Source organism: Triticum aestivum, chromosome 6A (assembly GCF_018294505.1).
Source record: "Triticum aestivum cultivar Chinese Spring chromosome 6A, IWGSC CS RefSeq v2.1, whole genome shotgun sequence".
In the NCBI taxonomy this organism is placed as follows: domain Eukaryota; kingdom Viridiplantae; phylum Streptophyta; class Magnoliopsida; order Poales; family Poaceae; genus Triticum; species Triticum aestivum.
The window spans coordinates 112857355-112876050 of record NC_057809.1 but is presented as its reverse complement, the minus strand read 5'-3'; positions in this window follow the sequence as shown (position 1 = coordinate 112876050).

Sequence of the window (18696 nt, the reverse complement as noted above, 5' to 3'; positions counted from 1 at the left end):
AGATCACTACTTTAGTATTCTAAACGCTCTTATATTAGTTTACGAAGGGAGTACTAAATAATGTGCCAAGATTTGCCTTTAGGATGATCAGATTGCTTGTTGGTTTGTGCGGTGCAAAATAGAAACTTTGGTTGTAGTGCTCGATTTTACATTTGTTACTGGAACATCAAATGGTTCTGAAACTTTTTGCACTGTCTTTCTATACAAAGAAAATTTGTCCTAATTTTTCAGAATTTTTTGAGTTACAGAAGTATGGCGGATGTTCAAATCTTTACAGACTGTCCTGTTTTCACAGATTGTTGTTATAGCTTCATTATTTGCATATGTTTGAATTCTTGTTGAAGCCTCCTTGACTTGGGGCCATAGAATTGTGATAGCATATAGTGAGTAATGTTTGTTTATAATTATACAATAATGTTACAGCAGTACATGATGGGATTTCATTCCATATTCACTAACCCCACCACTAAAAGTTCGGTTAAGTTTCGTGTGGATGAAGTGTTCGAGGATCGAGGAGGTCTCGATATGAGGAGAAGGAGGAGAGGAAAGAGCTAAAGCTTGGGGATGCCCAAGGCACCCCAACTAACTATTCAAGGAGACTCAAGCGTCTAAGCTTGGGGATGCCCCGGAAGGCATCCCATCTTTCTTCAACAAGTATCGATATGTTTTTGGTTTCGTTTCGTTCGCGTGATATGTGCAAATCTGGGAGCATCTTTTGTGTTTATTTTTCACTTTTCTTTTATGCACCATGCTGGTATGAGATAGTCCATGGTTGATTTATAGAATGCTCATTGCACTTCACTTATATCTTTTGAGTATGGCTTTATAGAATGCTTCATGTGCTTCACTTATATCATTTGAAGTTTGGATTGCTTGTTTCTCTTCACATAGAAAACCGTTGTTTGTAGAATGCTCTTTTTCTTCACTTATATTTATTAGAGTATGATATTTTATAGAAAGAAATAGACTCTCATTCTTCACTTAGATCTATTTAGAGAGTCAAAAGGAATTGGTCAATTGCATGGTTAGTCATAAAATCCTACATAAAACTTATGGATCACTGAATATGATATGTTTGATTCCTTGCAATAGTTTTGCGATATAGAGATGGAATATGTGGGAGGTACTAGTAAACAGTTGTGGTTAGTAAGAATATTGGTGTTAAGATTTGTTATTCCCGAAGCATGCACATATAGTCTCTCATTTTGCTATGATGTTGGAGCATGATTTATTATTGATTGTCTTCCTTATGAGTGGCGGTCGGGGACGAGTGATGGTCTTTTCCCACCAATCTATCCCCATAGGGGCATGCGTAGTAGTACTTTGCTTCGAGGGCAAATAAACTTTTGCAATAAGTATATGAGTTCTTTATGACTAATGTGATTCCATGGATTATATGCACTTACCTTTCTGCAATTTGCTAGCCTCTATGGTACCGTGCATTGCCCTTTCTCACATCGAGACATGGTGCAAACTTCGCAGGTGCATCCAAATACCGTGATATGATACGCTATATCACACATAAGCCTTATTCTATCTTCCTCAAAACAGCCACCATACCAACCTATTATGGCTTTTCCATGGCCATTCCAAGATATATTGCCATGCAACTTCCACCGCTTCCGTTTGATGACTTGAGCATTCATTATCATATTGCTTTGCATGATCATATAGTTGACATAGTGTTAGTGGCTCAGCCACCATTCATCATTTTTCATACATGCTACGCTAGATCATTGCACATCCTGGTACATGCCAGAGGCATTCATATAGAGTCATACTTTGTCATAGGAATTTTTATTTCTTTTGAGTTATAAGTAAATAGAAGTGTGATGATCATCATTGTTCATTTTTAGAGCAGTGCCCCAGTGAGGAAAGGATGATGGAGACTATGATTCCCCCACAAGTCAGGATGAGACTCCGGAAAATGAAAGAAAAAAAGAAAAAAAGAAAAAAATAAATAAGCAAAGAGAGAAGGGGAATTGTTAGTATCCTTTACCACACTTGTGCTTCAAAGTAGCACCATGTTTTTCATATGGAGAGTCTCCTATGTTGTCACTTTCATAAACTACTGGGAATTTTTTATTATAGGATTATATGCACACCCACTTAGTTTTCATATTGAGCTTTCATACACTTATAGCTCTTAGTGCATTCGTTGCATGGCAATCCCTACTCCTCGCATTGATATCGATTGATGGGTATCTCCATAGCCCGTTAGTTAGCCGCATCGGTGTGAGACTTTCTTACTTTTTGTCTTCTCTATATTTACCCCTATCATCATACTATATACCACCCGTAGTGCTATATCCATGGCTTGCGCTCATGTATTGCATGAGAGTTGAAAAAGTCGAAGCACGTTAAAAAGTATGAACCAATTGCTCGGCTTGACATCGGGGTTGTGCATGATAAATACTTTGTGTTAAGAAGACAGAGTGTGACAAGACTTTATGATTTTGTAGGGATAGCTTTCTTTAGCATTGATATTTTTAAAGACATGATTGTTTGTTGGGATGCCTGAGTATTGATGTCTTTATGTCAAATTATAGACAATTGCTTTGAATCACTTATGTCTTAATATTCATGCCATGATTAGATATATGATCAAGTTTATGCTAGGTAGCATTCCACATCAAAAATTATCTTTTTTATCATTTAGTTGCTTGAGGACGAGCAGGAATTAAGCTTGGGGATGCTGATACGTCTCCGTCGTATCTATAATTTTGGATTGTTTCATGCCAATATTATACAACTTTTACATAAGTTTGGCAACTTTTTATATGATTTATTGGACTAACCTATTGATCCAGTGCCTAGTGCCAGTTCCTGTTTTTTGCATGTTTTTTGTATCACGGAAAATCCATATCAAACGAAGTCCAAACGCGATAAAAATTTACGGAGAATTATTTTGGAATATATGTTATTTTTGGGAGTTGGAATCACTGCGAACGGAGTCTCGTGGTGGGCACAACCCACAAAGATCCGACCCCTGAGCCAGGCGTGTGGTGGTGGGTTGTTCCCACCTCGTACGTCGGTTGGAGCTCTACTTCGGGCACAAGGAAGCTTATATCCGGGAAAAATTCGTGTTTAAATCTCACCGCAATCGGAGTTACGGATCTCCCATAATATAAGAAACGGTTTTCGGCCAGATCTGGAGAACGCAAAACAAAAGAGAACAGAGAGGGAGATCCAACCTCGTAGGGGCTCCCGCCCCTCCGCCGCCATGGAGACCAAGGACCAGAGGGGGAACTATCCTCCCATCTAGGGGGGAGGCCAAGGAAGAATAAGAATGAGGGGGCTCTCTCCCCCTCTCTTCCGGTGGCGCCGGAGTGCCACCCAGGCAATGATCGGGACGGCGATCTACATCAACAATCTTGCTACCGTCAACACCAACTCTCCCCCCCTCTATGCAGCGGTGTAACACCTCTTCTCCCTGCTGTAATGTCTACTTATACATGGTGCTCAACTCCATATATTATTTCCCAATGATCTATGGTTATCCTATGATGTTTGAGTAGGTCCGTTTTGTCATATGGGTTAATCGTGATCTTGGTTGGTATGATTGTATATTTTATTTATGGTGTTGTCCTACCGTGCCCTCTGTTCTCGCGCAAACATGAGGGGGCCCCACTATAGGGTGTTGCGATATATTCATGGTTTGCTTACGGTGGGTTGCGAGAGTGACAGAAACCTAAACCCGGGTAGGTGGGTTATGGCGTATGGAAGTAAAGAGGACTTGATACTTAATGCTATGGTTGGGTTTCATGACCTTAATGATCTTTAGTAGTTGCGGATGCTTGCTAGAGTTCATATCATAAGGGCATATGATCCAAGTAGATAAACTATGTTAGCTCATGCATCTCCCTCATATCAAATTACAAGAATGATTACCGGTACTTGTTATTGATTGCCTAGGGACAAATAACTTTCTTGTTGACACAAAAACTTTTACTAAACACCTAAATTTTATTATCTTGCAAAGTACTTATAGTTTTGTTCTTGCAACATAGTTCTAGCATCACTCCTACAAACTATTTTCATACTTGTTTCCGGTAAAGCAAACGTCAAGTGTGCGTAGAGTTGTATCGGTGGTCGATAGAACTTGAGGGAATATTTGTTCTGCCTTTAGCTCCTCATTGGGTTCGACACTCTTATTTATCGAAGAAGGCTACAAATGATCCATTATACTTGTGGGTTATCACTGGCACCAATTAAAAACTATTTAGGTCTAAAACTAATCCCGACGGTAGATGTAGAGGTAGCATGCCGACGGCGATCACATCGACTTTGCAACCATTTCCGACATGCATCGTTACCTCGGCCTTAGCCAATCTTCGTTTAATCCGTAGCCCCTGTTTCGAGTTGCAAATATGAGAAACAGAACTAGTACCAAATACCCAGGTGCTACTATGAGCATTAGTAAGGTACACATCAATAACATGTATATCAAATATACCTTTCACTTTGCCATCCTTCTTATTCGCGAGATACTTGGGGTAGTTCCGCTTCCAGTGACCAGTCCCTTTGCAGTAGAAGCACTCTGTCTCGGGCTTTGGTCCAGACTTGGGCTTCTTCCCTTGAGCAGCAACTGGCTTGCTGTTCTTCTTGAGTTCCCCTTCTTCCCTTTGCCCTTTTTATTTAAACTAGTGGTCTTGTTCACCATCAACACTTGATGCTCCTTCCTGATTTCTATCTTCGCAGCCTTTAGCATCACGAAGAGCTCAGGAATTGTCTTTTCCATCCCTTGCATATTATAGTTCATCACGAAGCCTGTATAGCTTGGTGGCAGTGATTGAAGAACTCTGTCAATGACACTATCATAAGGAAGATTAACTCCTAGATGAGTCAAGTGGTTATGGTACCCAGACATTCTGAGTATGTGTTCACTGATAGAATTATTCTCCTCTATTTTGCAGCTGTAGAACTTGTTGGAGACTTCATATCTCTCAACTCAGGCATTTTCTTGAACTATTAACTTCAACTCCTGGAACATCTCATATGCTCCATGATGTTCAAAACGTCTTTGAAGTCCCGATTCTAAGCCGTAAAGCATGGCACACTAAACTATCAAGTAGCCATCAGCTTTGCTCTGCCAAACGTTCATAACGTCCGGAGTTGCTCCTGCAGCGGGTCTTGCACCTAGAAAGTTACAGACCCACTCCGTGTAGAGTCTACCAACATCTTTCAACTTAGCTTTCTCTAGGAACGCATTAAAATTCAAGGGAACGGTAGCACGGGCCATTGATATACAACAACATAGATATGCAAAAACTATCAGGTACTAAGTTCATGATAAATTAAAGTTCAATTAATCATATTACTAAAGAACTCCCACTTAGATAGATATCCCTCTAGTCATCTAAATGATCACGTGATCCATATCAACTAAACCATGTCCGATCATCACGTGAGATGGAGTAGTTTTCAATGGTGAACATCTCTATGTTGATCATATCTACTATATGATTCATGTTCGACCTTTCGGTCTCAGTGTTCCGAGGCCATATCTGCATATGCTAGGCTCGTCAAGTTTAAGCTGAGTATTCTGCACATGCAAAACTAGCTTGCACTAGTTGTATGTGAATGTAGAGCTTATCACACCCGATCACGTGGTGTCTCGGCACAATGAACTATAGCAACGGTGCATACTCAGGGAGAACACGTGTACCTTGAAATTTAGTGAGGAATCATTGAGGGAGTCCTAGACTAAGGGGTCCTCGGGCGTCCAACCTATTAGCCATGGGCCGAACTGATGGGCTGTGAAGAACACGAAGACCGAAGACTGCACCCGAGTCCAGATGGGACTCTCCTTGGCATGGAAGGCAAGCTTGGCGACCAAATATGTGGATTCCTTTCTTTGTAACCGACCTTGTGTAACCCTAGATCCCCCCAGTGTCTTTATAAACCGGAGGACTTAGTCCGGAGGGGGGATATTCATTATCATAGTCATACATGCTAGACTTCTAGGGTTTAGTCATTATGATCTCGTGGTAGATCAACTCTTGTAATACTCATATTCATCAAGATCAACCAAGTAGGACGTAGGGTATTACCTCCATAGAGAGGGCCCGAACCTGGGTAAACATTGTGTCCCCTATCTCCTGTTACCATCGACCTTAGACGCACAGTTCGGGACCCCCTACCCGAGATTCGCCGGTTTTGACACCGACATTGGTGCTTTCATTGAGAGTTCCACTGTGCCATCCCCAAAAGGTTTGATGGACCCTTCCATCGTCAACAACGATGCTGTCCAAGGTGAGACCTTCCTACCTGGACAGATCTTCGTGTTCGGCAGCTTCGCACTGCAGGCCAACTTGCTTGGCCATCTGGAGCACATCGATAGCTACGCCCCTGGCCACCAGGTCAGATTTGGGAGCTTGAACTACGTTGCGGACATCCGTGGAGACTTGATCTTCGCAGGATTTGAGACCGCGGCAACCACTCCTCGCCACCCCGATGGACATGACCTAAATCTATCATCGGACTGCATCCAAGAGATAGCTCCTATAACCGCTCTGGCCTTAGATCCAGAGCGGACAACGCCATCCAAGGACGGGAAGCTCAACCCCGCCACGGAGGCCACAGATTCCCCGACGTTGGAGCCGCGCATAGACTTGATCTCACACGACACCTGTGCCACCAGAACTCCGGACTCATCGCCGGTCATAAGTTCTGAACCATGTGAGCCCGCGGACGCCGAACTTGATCGTTTATCAATCTTCAAATTCAACGCCGCAGGCATCTTCCAGCACTCGCCCTTGGGCGACATGCTAAACACATTAAAAAACTTGTCCTTGGCAGAGGACTCATAGCCGAACTATATTCGGTTCAAACTAGGGGCTGATGATGGAGAATTTTGCTTCCCACCCGCCACCCGCTCCATAGCCACTGTCGAGGACTTAACCGACATGCTCGATTACGGCTTGGAAGACCTCGACGGCATAGACGACGATGCTGATGAGGAGCAGGGCCAAAACCCGCCGTTTACCGGGCGTGGGACTGTCACTTCTTCATACAACGTATAAATGGTGGATACACCTAAAGAAACTAACGGCGATAACAAAGAAGATCCAGTCGAGGATAAGCCTCCTAAGACACAGCCTAGACACCAGCATCAGCAGCGCCGCTCTAAGTCACGTCATGCAAAAGACAGCAATGCCGGCACCGGATAAAACAACACCCCGGACGATGTTGGAGACAACGAAGACCCTGTTGAGGCAACGTCCGAACAGGATGAACGGGAAGACGGGCACAATAGCCCTGATGAATGGGCCATACACGAAGACTCAGAGGACAGTAATTATCTTCCGCTCTCCGAGGATGAGGAGATCCTCGGTGACGAGGATTTCATCGTGCCTGAGGAACCTCTTGAGCAGGAGCGCTTAAAATGCCGGCTATTGGCCACTGCAAGGAGCCTAAAAAAGAAGCAGCAACAGCTCCAAGATGACCAAGACCTGCTCAACGATAGCTGGACAGACATCCTGATAGCCAAAGAATACGGCCTCAAGTGCACAACCAAGGGTTACCCGAAGCGTAGATTGCTACCTTAGTTCGATGACGAGGTGTCGGAACCTGTACCACACGGTCGGGACAATACGGTTAACTAACCACCATGCGGTCGGGATAAAGCGGCAGCTCAAGCCGAATAGCAGCCCGCCTCAACCCAAAGAAAAAACAGAAATAAAACAGCTCGGGAACTGATACGTCTCCAACGTATCTATAATTTTTGATTGTTCCATGCTATTATATTATCCGTTTTGGATGTTTATGGTCTTTACTAAACACTTTTACATTATTTTTGGAACTAACCTATTAACCGAAGGGCCAGCCCAAATTGCTGTTTTTTGCCTATTTTAGTGTTTCGAAGAAAAGGAATATCAAACGGAGTCCAAACGGAATGAGACCTTCAGGAGAGTTATTTTTGGAATGGAAGCAATCAAGGAGACTTGGAGTAGACGTCAGGGAAGTTTTGAGGAAGCCACGAGACAGGGAGGCACGCCCTACCCCCCCTGGGCGTGCCCCCACCCTCGTGGGCCCCTCCTGGATCCCCTGACCGACTTCTTTCGCCTATATATGTCCATATACCCTAAAAACATCAGAGAGCAGAATAGATCAGGAGTTCCGCCGCCAGAAGCCTCCGTAGCCACCGAAAACCAATCTAGACCCGTTCTGGCACCCTGCCGGAGGGGGGAATCCCTCTCTGGTGGCCATCTTCATCATCCCGACGCTCTCCATGACGAGGAGGGAGTAGTTCACCCTCGGGGCTGAGGGTATGTACCAGTAGCTATGTGTTTGTTCTCTCTCTCGTGTTCTTGATTCGCACGATCTTGATGTATCGGGAGCTTTTCTATTATAGTTGGATCTTATGATGTTTCTCCCCCTCTACTCTCTTGTAATGGATTGAGTTTTCCCTTTGAATCTATCTTATCGGATTGAGTCTTTAAGGATTTGAGAACACTTGATGTATGTCTTGCATGTGCTTATCTGTGGTGACAATGGGATATTCACGTGATCCACTTGATGTATGTTTTAGTGATCAACTTGTGAGTTCTGTGACCTCGTGAACTTATGCATAGAGGTTGGCACACGTTTTCGTCTTGACTCTCCGGTAGAAACTTTGGGGCACTCTTTGAAGTTCTTTGTGTTGGTTGAATAGATGAATCTGAGATTGTGTGATGCATATCGTATAATCATACCCATGGATACTTGAGGTGACATTGGAGTATCTAGGTGACATTAGGGTTTTGGTTGCTTTGCGTCTTAAGGTGTTATTCTAGTATGAACTCTATGATAGATTGAACGGAAAGAATAGCTTCATGTTATTTTACTACGGACTCTTGAATAGATCGATCAGAAAGGATAACTTTGGGGTGGTTTCGTACCCTCATGATCTCTTCGTTTGTTCTCCATTATTAGTGACTTTGGAGTGACTCTTTGTTGCATGTTGAGGGATAGTTATATGATCCAATTATGTTATTATTGTTGAGAGAACTTGCACTAGTGAAAGTATGAACCCTAGGCCTTGTTTACTAGCATTGCAATAACGTTTACGCTCACTTTTACCACTTGCTACCTTGCTATTTTTATATTTTCATATTACAAAAACCTATATCTACCATCCATATTGCACTTGTATCACCATCTCTTCACCGAACTAGTGCACCTATACAATTTACCATTGTATTGGGTGTGTTGGGGACACAAGAGACTCTTTGTTATTTGGTTGCAGGGTTGTTCGAGAGAGACCATCTTCATCCTATGCCTCCCACGGATTGATAAACCTTAGGTCATCCACTTGAGAGAAATTTTCTACTATCCTACAAACCTCTGCACTTGGAGGCCCAGCAACGTCTATAAGAAGAAGGTTGTGTAGTAGACATCAAGCTCTTTTCTGGCGCCGTTGCCGGGGAGGTGAGTGCTTGAAGGTATATCTTTAGATCTTGCAATCGAATCTTTTAGTTTCTTGTTTTATCACTAGTTTAGTTTATAAAAGAAAATTACAAAAAAATGGAATTGAGTTTGCCTCATACGCTTCATCTTTTTAATATTTTTCGTGAGAATGATGGAAAGGAAAATTGTGCTCAAGTGCTAGAAGAAGTTGTTGGAAATATGCCCTAGAGGCAATAATAAAATGGTTATTATTGTATTTCCTTGTTCACGATATTGTCTTTTGTTCATGCTATAATTGTATTAACCGGAAACCGTAATACATGTGTGAATACATAGACCACAACATGTCCCTAGTAAGCCTCTAGTTGACTAGCTCGTTGAACAATAGATGGTCATGGTTTCCTGACCATGGACATTGGATGTCATTGATAACGGGATCACATCATTAGGAGAATGATGTGATGGACAACACCCAATCCTAAGCCTAGCACAAGATCGTATAGTTCGTCTACTAAAGTTTTTCTAATGTCAAGTATCATTTCCTTAGACCATGAGATTGTGCAACTCCCAGATACCGTAGGAATGCTTTGGGTGTACCAAATGCCACAACGTAACTGTGTGGCTATAAAGCTGCACTACGGGTATCTCCAAAAGTGTCTGTTGGGTTGGCACGAATTGAGACTGGGATTTGTCACTCCATGTAAACGGAGAGGTATCTCTGGGCCCACTCGGTAGGACATCATCATAATGTGCACAATGTGACCAAGGAGTTGATCACGGGATGATGTGTTACGGTACGAGTAAAGAGACTTGCCAGTAACGAGATTGAGCAAGGTATCGGGATACCGACGATCGAATCTCGGGCAAGTACTATACCGGTAGACAAAGGGAATTGTATACAGGATTGACTGAATCCTTGACATCGTGGTTCATCTAATGAGATCATCGTGGAACATGTGGGAGCCAACATGGGTATCCAGATCCCGCTGTTGGTTATTGACCAGAGAGATGTCTCGGTCATGTCTGCATGATTCCCGAGCCCGTAGGGTCTACACACTTAAGGTTCGGTGACGCTAGGGTTATAGGGAAAGTATGTATGCGGTTACCGAATGTTGTTCGGAGTCCCGGATGAGATCCCGGACGTCACGAGGAGTTCCGGAATGGTCCCGAGGTGAAGATTGATATATTGGACGAAGGGTTTTGGAGTTCGGAAGTGTTCCGGAGGTACCGGGTGATGACCAGCATGACCGAAAGGTGTTTCGGGAGCCCCGGCAAGTGTTGGGGGGCTTCATGGGCCAAGGGAAGGGGCAAACCAGCCCACTAAGGGGTTGTGCGCCCCCCTCACCTATTCCCACGTGACCAGGGGGTTTGGGGCGCCCCATCTAGGGTTCCCACCTCCTGGCTTGGGGGCCAAGTCACCCAAGGGGGAGATCCCATCTGCCCTGGCCGCCGCCCCCCTAGGGGAAACCATAGGGTGCCTCCCCTTGCCCATGCCCCTATATATAGTGGAGGTTTTGGGGCTGCACAAGACATGAGTCTCTCTCTCCCAAGGCGCAGCCCTACCTCTCTCCCTCCTCGTCTCTCGTAGTGCTTGGCGAAGCCCTGCTGGAGTATCGCGCTCCTCCACCACCACCACGCCGTCGTGCTACTGCTAGACGGAGTCTTCCCCAACCTCTCCCTCTCTCCTTGCTAGATCGAGGCATGGGAGACGTCGTCGGGCTGCACGTGTGTTGAACGCGGAGGCGCCGTTGTTTGGCGCTTAGATCGGAATCGACCGCGATCTGAATCACTACGAGTACGACTACCTCATCCGCGTTCTAGTAACGCTTCCGCTTAGCAATCTATAAGGGTATGTAGATGCACTCCCCTTCCCTTTGTTGCTAGATTACTCCATAGATTGATCTTGGTGATGCGTAGAAAATTTAAAATTTCTGCTACGATCCCCAACAGTGGCATCATGAGCTAGGTCTATGCGTAGTTTCTATGCACGAGTAGAACACAAGTTGTTGTGGGCGTCGATTTTGTCAACTTACTTGTCGTTACTAGTCTTATCTTGATTCGGCGGCATCGTGGGATGAAGCAGCCCGGACCAACCTTACATGTACTCTTACGTGAGACAGGTTCCACCGACTGACATGCACTAGTTGCATAAGGTGGCTAGCGGGTGTCTGTCTCTCCCACTTTAGTCGGATCGGATTCGATGAAAAGGGTCCTTATGAAGGGTAAATAGAAATTGGCATATCACGTTGTGGTTTTGGCATAGGTAAGAAACGTTCTTGCTAAGAAACCTATAGCAGCCACGTAAAATTTGCAACAACAATTAGAGGACGTCTAACTTGTTTTTGCAGCATATGCCGTGTGATGTGATATGGCCAAAAGGATGTGATGAATGATATATGTGATGTATGAGATTGATCATGTTCTTGTAATAGGAATCATGACTTGCATGTCGATGAGTATGACAACCGGCAGGAGCCATAGGAGTTGTCTTAATTTATTTATGACCTGCGTGTCAACATAAACGTCATGTAATTACTTTACTTTATTGCTAACCGTTAGCCGTAGTAGTAGAAGTAATTATTAGCGAGACAACTTCACGAAGACACGATGATGGAGATCATGGTGTCATGCCGGTGACGATGATGATCATGGCGCCCCAAAGATGGAGATCAAAAGGAGCAAAAATGATATTGGCCATATCATGTCACTATTTGATTACATGTGATGTTTATCATGTTGTACATCTTATTTGCTTAGAACGACGGTAGCATAAATAAGATGATCCCTCGCAATAATTTCAAGAAAGTGTTCCCCCTAACTGTGCACCGTTGCTAAGGTCCGTTGTTCCGAAGCACCACATGATGATCGGGTGTGATAGGTTCTAACGTTCACATACAACAGGTGTAAGCCAGATTTACACACGCAATACACTTAGGTTAACTTGACGATCCTAGCATGTACAGACATGGCCTCGGAACACAGAAGACCGAAAGGTCGAACATGAGTCATATAGTGGATACGATCAACATGAAGATGTTCACCGATGATGACTAGTCTGTCTCACGTGATGATCAGACACGGCCTAGTTGACTCGGATCATGTATCACTTAGATGACTAGAGGGATGTCTATCTAAGTGGGAGTTCATTGAATAATTTGATTAGATGAACTTAATTGTCATGAACATAGTCAAAAGGTTTTTGCAAATTATGTCGCAGCTCACGCTTTGGTTCTACTGTTTTAGATATGTTCCTAGAGAAAATTTAGTTGAGAGTTGACAGTAGCAATTATGCGAACTGGGTCCGTGAACTGAGGATTGTCCTCATTGCTGCACAGAAGGGTTATGTCATTAATGCACCGCTCAGTGTGTTGAATCTCGAGCATCGTCTGTAGATGTTGGGAAACATCTAACATACACGTTTTGATGACTACGTGATAGTTCAGTACGTAATACTAACGGTTTAGAATTGTGGCACCAAAGACGTTTTTCGAAACATCGCAGAACATATGAGATGTTCCAAAGACTAAAATTGGAATTTCAGACTAGTGCCCACGTCAAGAGGTATGAGACCTCTGACAAGTTTCTTAAGCCTGCAAACTAAGGGAAAAAAGCTCAATCGTTGAGCATGTGCTCAGATTGTCTGAGTACTGCAATCGCTTGAAACGAGTGGGAGTTAATCTTCCAGATGAGATAGTGATGGTTCTCCATAGTCACTGCCACCAAGCTATTGGAGCTTCATGATGAACTATAACATATCAGGGATAGACATGATGATCCTTGAGCAACTCGCGATGTTTGACACTGCGAAAGTAGAAATCAAGTAGGAGCATCAATTGTTGATGGTTAAACCACTAGTTTCAAGAAGGGCAAGCGAAAGAAGGGATACTTCATGAGACGGCAAATCAGTTAATGCTCTAGTGAAGAAACCCAAGGTTGAACCAAACCCGAGACTAAGTGCTTCTATAATGAGGGGAACGGTCACTGAAGCAGAACTACCCTAGATACTTGGTAGATGAGAAGGCTGGCAAGGTCGACAGAAGTATTTTGGATATACATTATATTATTGTGTACTTCACCAGTACTCCTAGTAGCACCAGGGTAATAAATACCGGTTTGGTTGCTAAGTGTTAGTAACTCGAAATAAAAGGCTGCGGAGACTAGCTAAAGGTGAGATGACGATATGTGTTGGAAGTGTTTCCAAGGTTGATGTGATCAAACATCGCACGCTCCCTCTACCATCGGGATTGGTGTTAAACCAAAATAATTGTTATTTGGTGTTTGCGTTGAGCATAGACATGATTGGATTATGTTTATCGCCATACGGTTATTCATTTAAGGAGAATAATGGTTACTCTGTTTATTTGAATAATACCTTCAATGGTCTTGCACCTAAAATGAATGGTTCATTGAATCTCGATCGTAGTGATACACATGTTCATGCCAAAATATATAAGATAGTAATGATAGTACCACGTACTTGTGGCACTGCCATTTGAGTCATATTGGTATAAAACGCATGAAGAAGCTCCATGTTGATGGATCTTTGGACTCACTCATTTTTGAAAAGATTGATACATGCGAACCTTGTCTATTGGTTGATATGCATGAAGAAACTCCATGCAGATGGATCGTTTGGACTCACTTGATTTTGAATCACTTGAGACATGCAAATCATACCACATGGGCAAGATGACTGAAAGGCCTTGTTTTCAGTAAGATGGAACAAGAAAGCAACTTGTTGGAAGTAATACATTTTGATGTGTGCAGTCCAATGAGTGCTGAGGCACGCAGTGGATATCGTTATGTTCTTACTTCACAGATGATTTGAGTAGATGCTGAGTATATTTACTTGATGAAACACAAGTCTGAATTATTGAAAGGTTTAAGTAATTTCAGAGTGAAGTTGAAGATCATCGTGACAAGATGATAAAATGTCTATGATATGATCATAGAGATGAATATCTGAGTTACGAGTTTGGCACACAATTAAGACATTGTGGAAATTGTTTCACAACTAATACCACCTGGACCACCATAGTGTGATGGTGTGTCTGAACATCATAACTACACCCTATTGGATATGGTGCATACCATGATGTCTCTTATCGAATTACCACTATCGTTTATGGGTTAGGCATTAGAGACAACCGCACTCACTTTAAATAGGGCACCACACAATTCCGTTGAGATGACACCGTATGAACTATGGTTTAGAGAAACCTAAGCTGACGTTTCTTAAAGGTTTGGGGCTGCGATGCTTATGTGAAAAAGTTTCAGGCTGATAAGCTCGAACCCAAAGCGGATAAATGCATCTTCATAGAATACCCAAAAATAGTTGGGTGTACCTCCTATTTCAGATCCGGAAGCAAAAGTGATTGTTTCTAGAAATGGGTCATTTCTCGAGGAAAAGTTTCTCTCGAAAGAATTGAGTGGGAGGATGGTGGAGACTTGATGAGGTTATTGAACCGTCACTTCAACTAGTGTGTAGCAGGGCACAGGAAGTTGTTCCTATGGCACCTACACCAATTCAAGTGGAAGCTTATGATAGTGATCATGAAACTTCGGATCAAGTCACTACCAAACCTCATAGGTTGACAAGGATGTGTACTACTTCAGAGTGGTACGTAATCCTGTCTTGGAAGTCATGTTGCTAGACAACAATGAACCTACGAGCTATGGAGAAGCGATGGTGGGCCCGTATTCCAACGAATGGCTCGAGGCCATAAAATCCGAGAGAGGATCCATGTATAAAACAAAGTATAGACTTTGAAAGAACTACTTGATGGTCGTAAGGCTATTGGGTGCAGATGGATCTTTAAAAGGAAGACGGAAAATGATGGTAAGTGTCACCATTAAGAAAGCTCGACTTGTCGTTAAGATGTTTCCCGACAAGTTCAAGGAGTTGACTACGATGAGACTTTCTCACTCATAGCGATGCTAAGAGTCTGTTGGAATTATGTTAGCAGTTACTGCATTATTTATGAAATCTTGCAGATAGGATGTCAAAACATTGTTTCCTTGACGTTTTTCTTGAGGAAAGGTTGTATGTGATACAACCAGAAGGTTTTGTCAATCCTGAAAGATGCTAACAAGTATGCAAAGCTCCAGCAATCCTTCTAAGGACTCGAGTAAGCATCTCGGAATTGGAATGTATGCTTTGATGAGATGATCAAAGATTTTGGGTTTATAGAAAGTTTATGAGAAACTTGTATTTCCAAAGAAGTGAGTGGGAGCACTATAGAATTGTTGATGAGTGTATGTTGTTAACATATTGTTGATCAAAAATGATGTAGAATTTCTGGAAAGCATGCAGGGTTATTTGAAAAGTGTTTTTCGATGGAAAACCTGGATTAAGCTACTTGAACATTGAGCATCAAGATCTATAAGGATAGATCAAAAATGCTTAATAGTACTTTCAATGAATACATACCGTGACAAGATTTTGAAGGAGTTCAAAATAGATCAGCAAAGAAGGAGTTCTTGGCTGTGTTACAAGGTGTGAGTATTGAGTAAGACTCAAGACCTGACCACGGCAGAAGAGAGAGAAAGGATGAAGGTCATCCCCTATGCTTTAGACGTAGGCTCTATAGTATGCTATGTTGTGTACCGCACCTGAAGTGTGCCTTGCCATGAATCAGTCAAGGGGTACAAGAGTGATCCAGGAATGGATCACATGACAGCGGTCGAACTTATCCTTAGTAACTAGTGGACTAAGGAATTTTCTCAATTATGGAGGTGGTAAAAGAGTACATCGTAAAGGGTTACGTTGATGCAAACTTTGACACTAATCCGGATGACTCTGAGTAGTAAACCGGATTCGTATAGTAGAACAGTTATTTGGAATAGCTCCAAGTAGCATGTAGTAGCTGCATCTACAAGATGACATAGAGATTTGTAAAGCACACATGGATCTGAAAGGTTCAGAACCATTGACTGATAAACCTCTCTCACAAGCAAGATATGAGCATACCCCATGGGTGTTGGATTCATTACAATCACATAGTGATGTGAACTAGATTATTGACTCTAGTGCAAGTGGGAGACTGTTGGAAATATGCCCTAGAGGCAATAATAAAATGGTTATTATTGTATTTCCTTGTTCATGATAATTGTCTTTTGTTCATGCTATAATTGTATTAACCGGAAACCGTAATACATGTGTGAATACATAGACCACATCATGTCCCTAGTAAGCCTCTAGTTGACTAGCTCGTTGAACAATAGATGGTCATGGTTTCCTGACCATGGACATTGGATGTCATTGATAACGGGATCACATCATTAGGAGAATGATGTGATGGACAAGACCCAATCCTAAGCCTAGCACAAGATCGTATAGTTCGTCTGCTAAAGCTTTTCTAATGTCAAGTATCATTTCCTTAGACCATGAGATTGTGCAACTCCTGGATACCGTAGGAATGCTTTGGGTGTACCAAACGCCACAACGTAACTGGGTGGCTATAAAGGTGCACTACGGGTATCTCCGAAAGTGTCTGTTGGGTTGGCACGAATCGAGACTGGGATTTGTCACTCCGTGTAAACGGAGAGGTATCTCTGGGCCCACTCGGTAGGATATCATCATAATGTGCACAATGTGACCAAGGAGTTGATCACGGGATGATGTGTTACGGTACGAGTAAATAGACTTGCCGGTAACGAGATTGAGCAAGGTATCGGGATACCGACGATCGAATCTCGGGCAAGTACTATACAGGTAGACAAAGGGAATTGTATACAGGATTGACTGAATCCTTGACATCGTGGTTCATCCGATGAGTTCATCGTGGAACATGTGGGAGCCAACATGGGTATCTAGATCCCGTTGTTGGTTATTGACCAGAGAGATGTCTCGGTCATGTCTGCATGATTCCCGAGCCCGTAGGGTCTACACACTTAAGGTTCGAACACTCTAGGGTTATAGGGAAAGTATGTACGCGGTTACCGAATGTTGTTCGGAGTCCCGGATGAGATCCCGGACATCGCGAGGAGTTCCAAAATGGTCCCAAGGTGAAGATTGATATATTGGACGAAGGGTTTTAGAGTCCGGAAGTGTTCCGGAGGTACCGGGTGATGACCAGCATGACCGAAAGGTGTTTCGGGAGCCCCGGCTAGTGTTGGGGGGCTTCATGGGCCAAGGGAAGGGGGCAAACCAGCCCACTAAGGGGTTGTGCACCCCCTCACCTATTCCCACGTGACCAGGGGGTTTGGGGCGCCCCATATAGGGTTCCCACCTCCTGGCTTGGGGGCCAAGTCACCCAAGGGGGAGATCCCATCTGCCCTGGCCGCCGCCCCCCTAGGGGAAACCCTAGGGCGCCTCCCCTTGCCCTTGCACTATATATAGTGGAGGTTTTGGGGCTGCACAAGACACGAGTCTCTCTCTCCCAAGGCGCAGCCCTACCTCTCTCCCTCCTCGTCTCTCGTAGTGCTTGGCGAAGCCCTGCTGGAGTACCGCGCTCCTCCACCACCACCACGCCGTTGTGTTGCTGCTGGACGGAGTCTTCCCCAACCTCTCCCTCTCTCCTTGCTGGATCAAGGCATGGGAGACGTCGCCGGGCTGCACGTGTGTTGAATGCGGAGGCGCCGTTGTTCGGCGCTTAGATCGGAATCGACGGCGATCTGAATCGCTACGAGTAAGACTACCTCATCCGCATTCTAGTAACGCTTCCTCTTAGCGATCTACAAGGGTATGTAGATGCACTCCCCTTCCCTTCGTTGCTAGATTACTCCATAGATTGATCTTGGCGATGGTAGAAAAATTTAAATTTCTGCTACGATCCCCAACAGAAGTCTATAAAATGTTTGGCACTAAATCTTTGAATGATGAGCATGATTGCAATGTTGTTAGTATGAACTCCTTGAATATCCATAGTACTAATGATGATTGCACTAGTCATAATGAAAATGTCTCTTATAAGCATGTCAATTTTTGTGGAGTGCATAGAGTTTGCAAGTACACACCAAATAGGGAAGATAGATTTTGCAAGAGGCTTATGTATTTGGAAACTAAGTGGTTGCAAGAAAGGCTAGATGTTTGTGCTGAAAATTTAAACTTTCTTAGCCGTACTTGTGAACTTTGCAATGAACGTGGTCATTTAAGTCTCCAATGCAAATTGTTTCATGATCGAATCGTGTCCAAAAATTGTGATGATTTGATTTCCCTTGCACATCATAATGAACTTAGTTTGCTTTTGGGTTATGAAGAAATGAAATGTATAACTAAGCATATTCCAGAATATAACCTTGAGAAATTCATCGATATTGATCTAGAAGAATTTTTTATGTATTGTGTGGTGAATTGCATTGAAA